This window comes from Zootoca vivipara, chromosome 8 (assembly GCF_965207765.1).
Source record: "Zootoca vivipara chromosome 8, rZooViv2.hap1.1, whole genome shotgun sequence".
NCBI classification, from domain to species: domain Eukaryota; kingdom Metazoa; phylum Chordata; class Lepidosauria; order Squamata; family Lacertidae; genus Zootoca; species Zootoca vivipara.
The window spans coordinates 18,470,635-18,486,341 of NC_142591.1; the positions used below are offsets into that span (position 1 = coordinate 18,470,635).

At 43.2% G+C, this 15,707-nt stretch overlaps 1 protein-coding gene across 1 annotated transcript in view; it reads right to left on the bottom strand.

The window, feature by feature from the left end:
• The window catches only part of CDH9 (cadherin 9), a 139,329-nt gene that overhangs the window by 64,304 nt on the left and 59,318 nt on the right, over window positions 1-15,707 (bottom strand). The gene's annotated exons all lie outside the window — the stretch shown is intronic.

A 15,707-nucleotide genomic window follows, 5' to 3' on the forward strand; every position in this document is an offset into this window, starting at 1 on the left:
ATCTGCTGCATCCTAATCTGCTCATCCCAGTTGCCCTTGCCATTGGATTTCCCCTTATTAAATTGATCACATTCATTTTTTCCATAAGTTTCTAAACAATTGTGCACCTAGGGATATTTTATCAGATAACAACATTCATTATTTCCATAAATTTCTACATGATGGTGGAGCTAAGGATTCTTACCAATCAGGGTGATAGAAGTGATTAATATCTAAATATATTGCAAAGTAGTTACCAGCTGTTTTAACTTGAATATATCTGTGTTGATAGATATTAGCAATAAAGTAATAATATTGGTCTTGGAAGGGTTCATCTCAATGTCTGAATCCATCCATGATGTACATGGCTGTCCATATTCAGATAAATATTCTCAGCTGTTCTGTTCTGTTCATAGAAATCTGCTTCAATGTGTGCATCTCCCTTGCTGGGCTGAATAGTTCTGAGGCATAGGTGCCAACTCCATGGGGTCCTGGGTTTCTGAGCACCCACAAAATTCCCCAAGAAGAGGCCAGGCACCGACTGCATGGCACCCATGGCCCCGGGCACCCGTAGTTGCGGGGTCAAGTTGGCACTCCTCTTCTGAAGGCAAACTTCTCAGCTTGCATTATTGCTGTGCAATAATGTGATTTATATAATATTGAGGAAATGACAAAATATATGTTGGGAAGAATTTGTATATTGCAGCAAAGCCCTAGAATTTGTGCAGCTTACTTCTCTATGGACCGTTGCCTCAAAGTGTTGTGCTTATTTCCCCCCCCCCCCCCCCGCCATGTGAATAAATAGCCATGATGACTTATGTGGGAGGAATTTGAGAGACACACTCAGAGAGGGACAGCACTTGGAAGGGGAATACGCCTGCCATTGCCCTTAGGCGATTTTTGTTATGGGTGCCTCCCCATTTCTCAGTAGAGCTGCAGTTCTCTTCTGCTTTGCCCCTCCTGCTTAATAGAACCAAATATATATGACAGTGTGTGTTTGTGTGTGTGTGTGTGTGTGTGTGCGTGCCTGTCTGTCTGTCTGTCTGTCTCTCTCTGTGTGTAGAAGTTCTTGGTAAGGGGATGCATTTGACTTTATACTGCCATTCACTTTTCAGAGTACTGTACTTATTGGGAAGTTTCCATTGTTAACCACATTGCATGTTAATAGGCAAGTATAGTTGGCTGAATGGCAGCAAATTTTCCTTTTCCTCTTGGGTTCAAAATTGGTGTTGGCTTGTGGTGGTGGTAACAGATCTCCCCCCCCCCTTTTGTTATCAAAAATGCCATCTGTAGTGTGAAGTGAGTTTCATTCCACAGATGGAAAACCAGGATAAGACCATCATGGAGAGAAATAGCAACCAGAGCTGAGCTCTCCTCCCATCACTATGGCTGCTAAAGGCAGAACTTTCTTGTTTTCAGGCCAAGGGAGCCGACATTTGTCCACAGACAGCTTTCCAGGTCATGTGGCCAGCAGGACTAAACCACTTCTGGTGCAATGGAACACCATGAGGGAAACCAGAGGGCACGGAAATGCCACTTACCTTTCTGCCACAGTGGTACCTATTTATCTACTTGCACTGGCGTGCTCTTGAACTGCTAGGTTGGCAGGAGCAATGAGAGGTCACCCCCTCGTGCGGATTCGAACAGCTGACCTTCTGATCAGCAAGCCCAAGAGGCTCAGTGGCTTAGACCACAGCGCCACCCACGTCCCACTGGCATTTAATAGTCAAGTGCCAAGATGTATCTAGCCCCCCCAACCCCTTTCAGCTATTTTTATTGTTACAGAGACCCAGGGAAGGATTTGAAGCTCAACCATCTCTAGCACGTGTTCACCAAAATCATTTTAGAGTGTCCTTAGTAAACAGGGACATGTTATTAAGCAGGATAACATGTTAAATGAAAACAATAAAAATAAATAAATGTGTAATATACTGCACATGTGCACACTTTGGGGAGCATGACAAATTTCATGAAGTGGAGGAGCTATAAGAGTAGGAATTGCTCTAGACATCTACTCTACGGATTGAATCCTTGTGGCCCACCTGAAAGATGCTATATATATATATATATATATATATATATATATATATATATATCCAGCAGAGACTGGAGGCAAAAACAGCAGGAACCATCCCTGATAACAACAATTGGACCGTCTTACATTCCACTCTTGCTTTCAGATCTATCCAAGTATAAAGTTATTAATGGATGGGTAAGCTTACATTGACTGTGAAATAACACCAGAGGCATAGAATATTGACATTTCATTCTGTCAGGGGCCGGCGGGTTGGGGTGGGGGGAATTTCTCTAAAGAAAAGCATAACGGTCGATTAGGATTAAGTTTCCAATCAGGAGTTAGTAAGTAGTTTATCTGGGTTTGTAACGGATGTTGCCTTTATGAGGGCATGCTGTTTCATGCGTCATTCTCCTTACAGGTCTTTTAGCCGCATAAACAGCAAAAGGTGTGCACACACTCTTTGGAATGGGAAGCATTCTCTGATTCAGTACTTTAGGTCCTGCAAGCTACTTTCACACAACCTATGTCGATCCCCTGCCCTCCTTACATAATTTTGGGGTTGCTGAGGGACATGCAAATTGTGCAGTCCAGTCACGGGGGAGATATCTGCACATAGACTCATGCTACCAGACACTGGCTTTTGTTTCTGGCCCAGCTTCTCAGGTTTTTCAGTTTTAAATTTCCCCAGGTCAAGAAAATGTGACATTGCCCCAGTTGCTGTGGGGAATCTAGGTCCTTTTTCCCTTTCAGAGAGCGCCACACAGTGCTGATAACCTAGCTCAGCCTAACCAACCTCGCAGGGCTATTAAGAGGAAAAAATGGAAATAACCTCATGCATATCCACCTGAGGCTCCTTGGAGAAGGTTTAGGACAGGCATCCCCAAACTGTGGCCCTCCAGATGTTTTGGCCTACAACTCCCATGATTCCTAGCTAGCAGGACTAGTGGTCAGAGAAGATGGGAATTGTAGTCCAAAACATCTGTAGGGCCGAAGTTTGGGGGTGCCTGGTTTAGGATATAAAATGTGAAAAATATTTACATGAAAATAAGGACCAGGCGTTTCCATGTGCTGCTCTGGTTTGCCAGAAGCGGCTTTGTCATGCTGGCCACATGACCTGGAAGCTATACGCCGGCTCCCTCGGCCAATAATGCGAGATGAGCGCGCAACCCCAGAGTCGGTCACGACTGGACCTAATGGTCAGGGGTCCCTTTACCTGTACCTTTAAGGACCAGGAAGCGGTGAAAGCTGCTATGTGTGTGGAACCTAGAACAGGACATATGGATATCTCTCTCCTTTTTGCTTTCTCAGCAAATGGAGTACCTACAGCAAGAAGTATATTTTTTTCTGAAAGAGTAACCAGTAGCATTTGTACCACTCAATAGTTTGTTGTTGTGGGGATAAAACAGGCTGAAATAAAATAGCCTTTGACTGTTTTCATGAAATCTGAGGGAAAGGGCAGCAGCGTCAAGCATTACAAAGAACCTGGAGCTGTACTAGTCCAAATACCTAAAAGTCCAACCCTTTCAAGTTAGGCCTTGAAGCTGTTAGTCTCTGCTGTTGGCCCATCTGGTAAAATTATAGCTTCTGGGAAGCAGATTTGGAGTGCAAGGGCAGAAGGTTTAAGAGAGTCACTACTTTGTCTGTTTCTATCATATTATTTGACATTGATTTAAAGCCAACGGACCTTTGCCTCTCCTTTCAGAAAGTTAAATTCTAAATGTCCAAACAACTTTTTCAAGGGCACACTAAATTCCCTGGTCCTTAAAGGCTAAAACTTCCATTAAACTTCTCAATCTCCTTCCAAGTCAGTGGGACTGCTCTGGAAACAAGGATTTTGTGCATCACTGCTCACCCACATTCAGTTTTGCAGTGTAAACAGAGCAGCCATGTGTAGGATGAAGCACACAATAGAGGGGGGCATGCTAATCACCCCAATCCAGAGGTATTGTTGCATTATTAGGAAATGCAGGAGGCGTTCATTAGTAGGAAATAATCCCATAAAACAAATGCCCATGTGCTCGGGTCATTTAAATGTTCTCCCAGCTGCATAGGAGATGCTCACATGGTTTTGGGAAATGGTTAAAGGCATGGGCATCACCTCTTGGTCTATTTTCTGTGCCTTGTGGCTTCTATTGATATGTGCCAGCATTTTAATTTTCATGAAAGATGTGATACAAGTCCTTCCTGGTAAATTCATGTACATTTCTTCGCTCTTTCAGTTGCTAATTTGGTCATATGATCACAGGTTCCCTCCCTAGGAAAATGAGAGCTTTTAAAGGCATTTTACCACCCAGTGCTCTATAGCGTTTATCCATCACAAATGCTAATTTGAAACAGGAGAAAATCCACATTCATTTGTAAACTGTCAAAGGACTCAAATAGCTGTTATCAGCAAGGCATCGTTTTTATGACTTACTCCTGTGTATGAAACATTTTAAATAGCTCCGTAGGATGGTTCCAATACTAATCAAGTTGCACTGATGAAGTTCTGAAAGATAATTCTTTTAACTGATAAAGCCTTCCAGGCGCAACATAGTTGGAAGCTGTTTCACACAGGTTTGCTTGCTGAGGCCAGGAAATAAAAATGTAGACAGCTACAGCATTAATTTTTTTAAAAAGCCACTCCATTTTCTTCCCCATAACATATTTGAAAAGGTCCTCCATTCAGCTTTCATGCTCACCGAGTTCAACATATAAAACCATAAAGATCCCAAGATATCTTATTTTGACCGCTCTGCACTAGAATTGCCTTTGGTCTTATTCATAGGCTGAATGCCTTCTGTAAAGCTGTTGCAGCATAGTGGTTAACACCATGACCTGTGACCCTAGTTCCTTGGCTGGGCCCCCACTGTTGCACTGCTGCCAGCCCTGCCCGCCTCCATTCTGGGTGGTTTAGAGATACCATTTTAATTTCCTACACTGCCTCTGATGTAGTATCATTCTGAGAAGGAATATATATACACAGTTTTGTGCCACCTCATGCTTGATTGCAGTGCTGTTGCTTCTCAAGGGAGACAGGCTGGGGCCCACCAACAGAGGAAGAGTCCCATGAGAGGATACTTTGCCAAGGGACTGGGCAGAGGATGAATGGTGGAGACCGCCTCACCCATCCTGACCATAGCTGCCAAGTTATCCCTTTTTTAAAGGGATTTTCCCTTATGCTGAATAGGCTTCCTCGCGAGAAAAGGGAAAACTTGGCAGCTATGATCCTGACCTTTCCAGATTGGAAGAAGAAGACAGTATAGATTTTCAACAGTGCCGGGAGGTGACAGCTCAGAAGCAGATGAGGGGGAAAGCTAGGAAATCATGGGAGAGTCAGAACAACACCTGGCTGACATGTTGTCATTAGGAAGCATTCCAGACCCTCCCTCTCCCAGAACCCAGTGAGCCTTAAAAATAGGAGAGCAAAGAGCTCAAAGACAGTGGACACATATTCCTGGTTCCTTATCTTCTACTTCCAGGTTGTTGTTTTCAAATACAGAGAAAAATCTGCTATAGAGTTGAGAAAGGAAATGTGGTTGTATGAATCAGTCCCAAAGTCACACATAAAGTCTATAATTTGATGGGTACAGGGTTGTGAATGTATATATATTGGCCTCAACTTGATGGGGTACAAACTGGCAAACCAATCTAAAACTTTTCCCCAATAGTGAAAGTTACTATATCCCCCAAATAAAAGTATTCATCACCTATTATGGAGATCCATCTTGACAGGGCTGAGATGCAGTCTGGCTGTTAACTGCTTTTGGCTTTACCAAGACTTAAAGCATATCCCCTTTGTGACATCACACATGACATCAGAATAGCATGTTTGCATTAATCTTAGACTATCTCCATGCCAACAGCAATGGCCAGTAAACTTCTGCAGCCAAGTAACCATCAGCCTGACTATCCAGTTGTTTCTATCTAGACTATTGTATGTTTATTTGTTGCTCTCATAATCAAAGCCTGAAGAAGAGCTGTGTATCATCTGAAAATCTGCTTCCACTGTTAAAGAAAACTAATTTTCAGGGACTGGGCAGAGGAAGAATGGTGGAGACCTCCTCACCATGCGGACCCTTCCAGGGAGGAGGGAGAGGAAGACAGTATAGATTTGCAACAGGGGGTTGAGGGAGGTAACAGCTCAGAGGCAGATGAGGGGGGAAGTTGGGAAATCATGGGAGAGTCAGAACAACACCTGGCTGACACATTGTCATTAGAAAGTGTTCCAGACCCAGCATCTCCCAGAACCCGGTGAGCCTTAAAAGTAGGAGAGCAAAGAGCACAAAGAGAGAGCAGCGCCCGTAGAGGAGATGATGAGAATGAGGAAGTGGGAGAGAAGGGAGGTGGAGATTCACTTGGGACAACACCATTATCCAAGAGGCTGGGTTCTCTAGCCTCTCTCTGTAAAGATTGAAATAAAAAAGGGTGGTAAGAAACTTCCCCTTGTCTTTATATTTTCTTGGGCAACCAGCTGGGAGCCGCTGACAGCACCCACCCTGACATCAAGGGTACCTCAGATTTGGAGCTGGTCTTGGAACTGTGAACCAGGGAGAAAGGATTTCCAGTCTTGCCACTATCAAAATATCACTGGGTGGCCTTGAGGAAGCCACTATCCCTCTCAGTATTTCCCTGGGGGGCACTGGAAAGATCCAGTAGTGGTAGTGGTGGAAGCATAAAGTAAGAAGAAATTTTTGAAAAAGAACCTTTCGTATATTTTTCCTCTGTTGTGTAATGACGCTTGCCAGTGTAACATAGAGTGAAAGTCATAGTGATCATTTCCCAAATAGACACAAAAAGTGCAAGTTATAACTGATCAGCGGTCAAGTCCGCTGACAGGTCTTAACAAGCAAGTGTTGGCAGGTGAGCATGTCGTGCATTGTGGGAAAGGCTAGCATGCATCAGAAGGGAAACACATGTTTACAATACGATATTATAAATAGGCAATATGTATGAAATTATTTTAATGAATTTTCTAGAATTTCAAGCTGTCTTATTTGCAAAATCTTTCTTTACTTTGTTGCAGGACATATAGATACATAAAGCAAATTTGTCATTGCATTTTTCTGTTTATTTGCTTTAAGAAAGTTGATTTTCATGGGGGTGCTGAGTAATTCCCCCCCCCCTAAGAAGGGGGCGGTAGGCCAAATAAGTTTGGGCACCTCTGTTCTACCTTAATACCCTATTTGGAGCAGGGTGCTAATATTGGCACCTGGCTTACGTATTCTCATAAGGAAATACAACTGGAGAAACTTGTGGAGCCATCCCAAGCATAGGACTTTTCTGAAGTTCAAGAAGAAATGCAAAACCCAGGGCTGGCTCTACGGGTAGGCTGGGTGGCGCGGGGCGCCAGGGTGCTGGGTCGGCAGGGGGGGGCACTGCACAGCGAAGCCGCGCGGAAACCACGGTGTGCGCTGCGCCCGCCCACCAGCTGCGGGAAGAAACGGGGCGGGGCGCCGGAGCGATCCGCGCACCACGGCGCCAGGGCACCTGACCCGCTTAAGACGGCCCTGGCAAAACCTTTGGCCACCTGGTTACATAGCTGCCAAGTTTTCCCTTTTCTCGCGAGGAAGCCTATTCAGCATAAGGGAAAATCCCTTAAAAAAGGGATAATTTGGCAGCTATGCCTGGTTATGTAAGCAGCAAGCTCCCTTCTCAAAATGACACATAAATTTATTTCCCCTCCAATTAAGTTCGATTTTTCGTGTAGATTTTGTTTCATCCCACCTACCCAAGGAAATGTTTGGAAATAAAACTTCTGAAATGTTTGAAACGCTCTTGTTCTGGCTCCATTGCCAACATCTTTGGTCTAAAAAGTTCAACTGAAATCAGGGTTTGGCCCTCTGTTTAACTGCATGACGACATACTTGAAGTGGTCAATGCAATCGTTGCAATAATTCTGGTATGATAAATTGTAAGATACATTTGTTGCAATGAGGTGTTTAATAACATTTCTTTTTTAGTCTTAAAAACAGGCACATGCATGTGCTCATGAACATAGTTGGAATGACTGATCAGAATTCTGAGATGAACTGACCTGATCCTTCCTGGACTAATGTACAGGTTGGAACTAATCCATAGTCTTTTGCGGTTTCATACTCTCCATCATTTTTCTGATGAAAATAGGGATGTCCTTTGTTGTTGTTGTTTAGTCGTTTAGATGTGCCCGACTCTTTGTGACCCCATGGACCAGAGCACGCCAGGCACTCCTGTCTTCGACTGCCTCCCACAGTTTGGACAAAGTCATGTTAGTAGCTTTGAGAACACTGTCCAACCATCTCGTCCTCTGTCGTCCCCTTTTCCTTGTGGCCTCAATCTTTCCCAACATCAGGGTCTTTTCCAAGGAGTCTTCTCTTCTCAAGAGGTGGCCAAAGTATTGGAGACTCAGGTTCAGGATCTGTCCTTCCAGTGAGCACTCAGGGCTGATTTCCTTAAGAATGGATAAGTTTGATCTTCTTGCAGTCCATGGGACTCTCAAGAGTCTCCTCCAGCACCATAAATCAAAAGCATCAATTCTTCAGAAATCCTAATCAATTAGGTATGTCCTAGTCCATTATCATTATTATTATTATTATTATTATTATTATTAATCTATTATTATTATTATTATTATTATTATTATTATTATTATTATTACCTATCCATCTGATTGGGTTGCCCCAGCCACTCTGGCTGCTTCCAGCATATACAAAAGCATTATTGAACATTAAACATTAAAAAACCCTTCCCTATAGAGGACTGCCTTCATATGGCTCAGGGGTCAGATAACTCCATACCCTCCAACATTTATCTGATGAAAATAGGAACATCCAAAGGAAAAGTGGGACATTCCAGGATCAAATCAGAAACTGGGATGGCTTCTGTAAATCCAGGAATGTCCCTAGAAAATAGGGACACTTGGAGGGTCTGCAGTTCCCAAACATTTCAATGCAGTTTGGGTTTTTTTAAAAAAAAAATCAACAAAAAACATTTTAAAATGTGCATTTTTTAAGAGAGGTAATGCATGTTTTAAGAGAGAATCTATTTAAAGCATGTGTTGAAATGCACATTTTGGAGTGTGTCTGTATATACGTATGAATGATCATATATATATGAATGAGAGAGAGAGAACGGACTATAGGAAAGGAGTGGAATAGGCTTAGGGACTTGGTGTATGTGAACACAGATCAACCCACCTAGATGGATAAACACATAATAGCATTTTGCTCTTTACTATGGAGAATGAACTGCACTTGTCTTTCAGTTTTGCCATAGCATTTCTTGCAAAAAAAAAAAAAAAATCCTTGGAAAAAGAGCAACATCAGAAGTACCAGGCATCTGTTAAGATGTTTGTGACAGTTGCTTGTTGAATGTGTTTCTTTTTCCTCTTCAAGGTGACAAAACAGAAGGCCTTACCTAGACAAGCAAAGTCACTGGAAAAAAATAAGCACCACCTGAAGAAAGTTCTGCAAAGGCAGTTATATATTTGCTCTTGCAGGCTTCCCATTGCCTGATTTGCACTGGACTGGCAAATACTGTATATACTCGAGTATAAGCCTACTTTTTCAGCACAAAAATGTGCTGAAAAAGCCACCCTCAGCTTATACTCGAGTGAGGCGGGTGGCAGCAGAGAAAGGCACAGGACCGGGGGTTTGGAGAAGCACTGTTCTGCAACTCTCCGAACCCCTATCCTATGCCTGCTTTGTGCAAGGTGGCGTGGAGGGAGAAGCGGCGAGGAAGGGATCCCTTCCTCGCCACTTCTCCCCCCACCCTGCCGCCAACAGCTGGGAAAGGCATAGGATGGTGTTTATTTTTATTTTTGAAAGTTACCAGTAGCTGCTTCATTTCCCACCCTTGGCTTATACTCGAGTCAATAGGTTTTCCCAGTTTTTTGCGGTAAAATTAGGTGCCTTGGCTTATATTCGGGTCGGCTTATACTCAGGTATATACGGTAATATGCCACCATAATAGCTGCAATACTTTTGCTGATATTGCAATGTAGTTAGGGAGGCTCCTTGAGAGTAAAACCAGGAATTCTTCTAAGCATGCAGAACTTGTATTTCTCCAGACTTTGCTCTGCTGCTCCTGAGCCGCATTATGGGCTGATGGAGGTGAGAAAGTTTGGGATGCCATGGCACCATGATGGCCCACGTAGTAATTTGCTACATGGGGCAAGGACAGTACATAACATGCCATGTTTAATAGCTATGCATTTTGTGTGGCATGCATTTTCAGACAGCTATGTATCAAGTTTGATCCACAGTGTATATATGGGCAGGGCTTTTTTCCAGCCAAAACTCAGTTCTAGCACCTCTCAGGTGGGCACCACGAAAGATGCATTCATGGTGAGATTTGGCATCTCTTTTTGTATAAAAATAACACTGTGTATGGGGTGTAATGTGACACATCATGTGCACCCAGCATGTGCCGGGCGGGGACAGGACATCTGGAGGGCCATCGTTGCCTTGACCAGTCCCAACCCCTGTCCTGCTCCTGGGCTCCCAGGCTTCTGGGCTAGGGCATCTGTAGGGGACCCAGTGTTGGGGGATTTGGGGCCCCTCAATATGGGGGGTCAGCCCTCTGCCCACCAATATTAAGGGGACTGAAGCACCTTCCGCCCCCTATAGCTGGCTCCCCTGACTGGCATCCTATGGCATCTTTGCAATGTTTGCTCCATTTACAAATATAAAAGCAGAATGAACTGAAAGCAAGTAAGCACTCCTTCAGCAGATCCCACAAGAGAACAACCTGTGCAGTCACTCTCGCCTATAAAGGTAAAGGTACCCCTGACCGTTAGGTCCAGTCGCAGACAACTCTGGGGTTGCGCGCTCAGTTCGCTCTATAGGCTGAGGGAGCCAGCATACAGCTTCCGGTCATGTGGCCAGCATGACTAAGCCGCTTCTGGGGAATCAGAGCAGTGCACAGAAACACCGTTTACCTTCCCGCCAGAGCGGTATCTATTTATCTACTTGCACTTGACATGCTTTCGAACTGCTAGGTGGGCAGGAGCTGGGGCTGAGCAACGGGAGCTCACCCTGTCACGGGGATTTGAACCGCTGACCTTCTGATCGGCAAGCCCTAGGCTCTGTGGTTTAGACCACAGCGCCACTCGCATCCCTATACTGCACCTATATTGCTAGAGACACTGTCTGCACACACAAAACACACACTATCATTTCTCTCCATTCAAGCTGATGTTTTCCTCTCACACACTACTGCATGTGATGTTGGTCTGAGAGGAAAACCCTGCTGCTAAATTGTCGATTTGGGTGAATCACCAGCAGTCATTAAGGAACATTGCCATTCTTCTATCACCACTTATTTACACGGATGAAGTCAACCAAACTTTTAACAGTATTATAGTACGTAAAAGTTGTTGGGCTTTATTTCCTCTACAAGCAAAACACCATTTGTTGCAATTAAGTGGAAGAGCAAAAAGGCATTGCATAATCCTGGGAGTGGGGATAAGCAATGCGTTTCTGTGTCCCTTGCTTGCCTGCACGCCATGCAGGGGTCAGCAAACTTTTTCAGCAGGGGGCCGGTCCACTGTCCCTCAGACCTTGTGGGGGCCGGACTATATTTTTTTGGGGGGGAATATGAACAAATTCCTATGCCCCACAAATAACCCAGAGATGCATTTTAAATAAAAGGACACATTCTACTCATGTAAAAACACCAGGCAGGCCCCACAAATAACCCAGAGATGCATTTTAAATAAAAGGATACATTCTACTCATGTAAAAGCATGCTGATTCCCAAACCGTCCGCGGGCCGGATTTAGAAGGCAATTGGGCTGCATCCGGCCCCCGGGCCTTAGTTTGGGTCCCCTGCTGCACGGCATTAAGGAATACCTGTGGATATTGAGAACTCTTGATCCCTTCCAATGTTGCCGGATTGCAATGCCCATCAACCCTGACAATTGCCCTCAGGTGTATAACCCTCACTGTCTCTTCAAAATTCCAGGAAAGTAAAAACAGTTCACTTTTATTGCTATTAGCCACATACCATTGCAGAAAGTTAAATTGGCAAAATATTACACATTTAAAACTGGGGGGGGGGATGGATGGGACCCAAATAAAATGGACACATATGAAACAGTTTTTCAATAGCAAGACACCTATAAAACAGCTTTCTCCTTCCAGAGAGCAAAAGTAAAATCTCATTAGAACAAAACTGGTCCATGAGCTAAAACTACAGAAGAGGTTTCTGAACAACCTTTGCTCTAGTACCAGCTAAACCAAAGGAACTCAGTAAATGACTCTTTGGTACTTCCCATTTAATAAAAGATTGGCATCTGGGAACATCTGTCAGAAACAGCCTGCAAAATAGAGGTCAGTCGATCATTCGTTGTTTTCTGATGTGAGGGGCAAGCGTCACCACTGCCTGCCATTTAGACCAGCCCACTCCATTTCCCCATTGTTCTGTGGGTCAGTCTGCATTCCACAGTACCTGAATTCTGGGTTAATTAGCAAATTTTCTAAAATGAAAATTAAATCCAAGAACTGGAGTTTATACAATTTTCCACAGCTTTTGGTGTTCTTTAATTCATTCACACATTTTTTTTTCGAGCTTATTTTTTTTGCTTCACATTTTAGTAAATGTGTAGAAGTGCATGGGTGTATCGGTAAAACACTACAGTATAGGGAATAAATTCTGGTGGAATCACATGCATAATGTATGTTGCATCAGGATATGCATGTGCGTGTGTTACGGTTGTTATGGTGTGTGTAATGCAATTTGGCAATGTGTTTGTAGGTGGGGAAGATGCTAATGAACTGAAAACTGTGTGAAAGTTTGTATGCACACAGCACTGTGTAGATAATATGTAAACAAAAGCTGGGTAAAAAGGGGGTTCCTGATACAGCAGCCCACACTGGGTGATTCCGAATGTATCATTTACACTTGTAAACAAGACCATGTGATTTGGAATTCCAAGGTCAGGGAGTGATTTTGAAAGCATCCCTAACTTGAACTACAGCTTAATCAAAGGGACCAAGCACTGAGGTCTGGAAGGAAATGTGTGCTTTGGACAATGAAAAGCAAACAACAAGGGCAGAAGCAAAAATGGAATGCATGCAACATTTTTAAGGTGGAAAATGGAAAACCCATTTTCTGCCTCCTCAGGCTGATTAAGAGAAAGGTGAACAACTATAAATTACAATGCCTAGACTTGGTTTTCAAAAAAAAGAAAAGAAAAAAAAGAAACCCACCCCAATATCTTGTTTTGCTTTAACACGGAGAAATGTAAAGTACTACACTTGGGGGGGGAAATAATAATGAAAGGCACAAATACAGGATGGGAGACACCTGTCTTGAGAGCAGTACACGTGAAAAGGAACTAGGAGTCTTGGTAAACCACAAACTTGGGAGCTGGGTATGTTTAGCCTGGAGAAGAGAAGGTTAAGGGGTGATAGGATAGCCATGTTCAAATATATAAAATGATGTCATATAGAGGAGGGAGAAAGGTTGTTTTCTGCTGCTCCAGAGAAGCGGACACGGAGCAATGGATTCAAACTACAAGAAAGAAGATTCCACCTAAACATTAGAAAGAAGATTCCACCTAAACATTAGGAAGAACTTCCTGACAGTAAGAGCTGTTCAGCAGTGGAATTTGCTACCAAGGAGTGTGGTGGAGTCTCCTTCTTTGGAGGTCTTTAAGCAGAGGCTTGACAGGCATATGTCAAGAATGCTTTGATGGTGTTTCCTGCTTGGCAGGGGGTTGGACTGGATGTCCCTTGTGGTCTCTTCCAACTCTATGATTCTATGATTCTATGCTTAAAGGCCTTGGGGTTGGGCATACTTCTTACATGCCCCAAGGTCTGATTCCTACATGATTGGTGTACCTTCTCCCAGCACGGTGGGGAACATCTGAAGGAAACATGAAGTGGGCTAATGGTATGGTAATATTAAAATAATAATAATCAAGGTCTTTTATATATAAAGTAAATGTTCATAAATGTACCAAGCAAGCACATACATAAATGTATAGACCACAGGTCTGAGACCCACAGGTCTGAGACCATTTGTCTCTTCCAAATTGACCTCAAATATTTCTCTGGAAGGTCGAAGGGAAGCCTCCCCATTGTCTCTTTCCTAACAAATCCTGTCTCAAGGGCACAGTTAAGATATGAATAGGGTGAGCATGTGACCTGTGACCTGCATTCAGGAATTGAGTACTGTACTGTAGTTATAACAAAAGAGTGGCCAGGATGCCCAGGTCAAATAGCCTGGCAGACAAGATAAAAACAACACACTCAGATTTCTGTTGTAGTCTGCCCCTTCTCTGGTGTACGTATGATGTATGGATGGGTGGTCTTGGGCTCCAGGGTGCGCAGTTCAAAAATCTATATAAGGGCTTGCACACCTTTGTCCTGGGTCCCCCCTACCTCATGTGTGTGGCAGTGAGCACCCTGTTGCAACAGTTAATAAAGATCAGGCTTATAGCCACTTTGCTTTTGTTTACCCTTGTCTGGTCTCTGTTCAGTTCCCGACTGGTTTGAGCCTTAAAAGGCACACTCTCTCCGAAGGTCCAGTCTTCCTTAAGAAGCTGAACCCCTTGAAGGGACCCCTCAATATTCTTGTTTCAGTAACACACACACACCCTGGTGTTGTCCCTGCCCGTGTTCCTCCATACATTACCAAGAGTGGCACAAAAACAACCATTTGCTTTAGAACCAAACCTGATTCTTAGTCTGCACAAAAGGCTACATTGCATGATGAACAGAGTTTCTATATGAAGATAGTGTCATTTGCCAAGGTTTGTTCATATGCAGCTGGTTTGTAATATCTTCTCACTGAGAAGAATCCAATGGAGGTGGATCCATTAGGGCAAATGAGACTCTGCCCCAACAACCTCACTCTGCCCTTAGTCAGCCCTTACCTGTGTGGGCCATAGGTTTTAATTAGGGAAAATAAATTAGCTTAATGTTATCTTTCCGGTTTCACACTTGCAAAGCTTAATACATATTACTTTATTTAGCAATTATATTTAATTCCCATTAACAGAGCTTATGCGGAAACTTGAGGCTGGGTTGTTTAACCCTTGCATTTGATCCCCTTTCCCTCCTATAAAAACCCCTTTAAAGTTTAAATAACAATAACTTTAACTCACAGCACCCTTGCACTTGTTTGATTAAATATATATGTACCAGGCAGGCAGGTATTCCTTAGCTTACTAATGTATTGCATAAATCTATCATTAAAACTAAAACTCTTACAGACTCTGACTAACTGACTAACAGGTGGCAGCAGAACTGAATAGACCTACTGCTCAGCTGCTCTGACAACACAAAAAGACTCTTTTTAAAAAATTATTTATAAGCGTGCAATATACAGAACTGAAAAATAAAAAAAGAAAGTGAAAGAAAAGGAAGAAACAAAATAAAAAAATGATACATTGATTACATCAATCCACAATTCTATTCCATCAACTTCCCCTCCATCCTTCCATGGTGCCCTAAAGTTTCCCATTCCTGCTGCATATCCAATTTTTATCTAACCATTTAAAAAATTCAAATTCTTCTCGGTATGAACTATAACTGCTGAGCTTACCCCTAACCGACTAAAGTACAAAAAGACTGTTATTAACTGTGCCAACTTACACAACTGCTTCAGGCGCAAGATATATTACCTCAAAATATTATTTCTTAGAATCATGCAGCCCCTGTGAGTATTAACCTTTTACTTAGCATTTTGGAAGCATTTGGAATGCCCTGCATTCTTTCTTAGGCTTGCCATATTTTGAAGAGCAAAA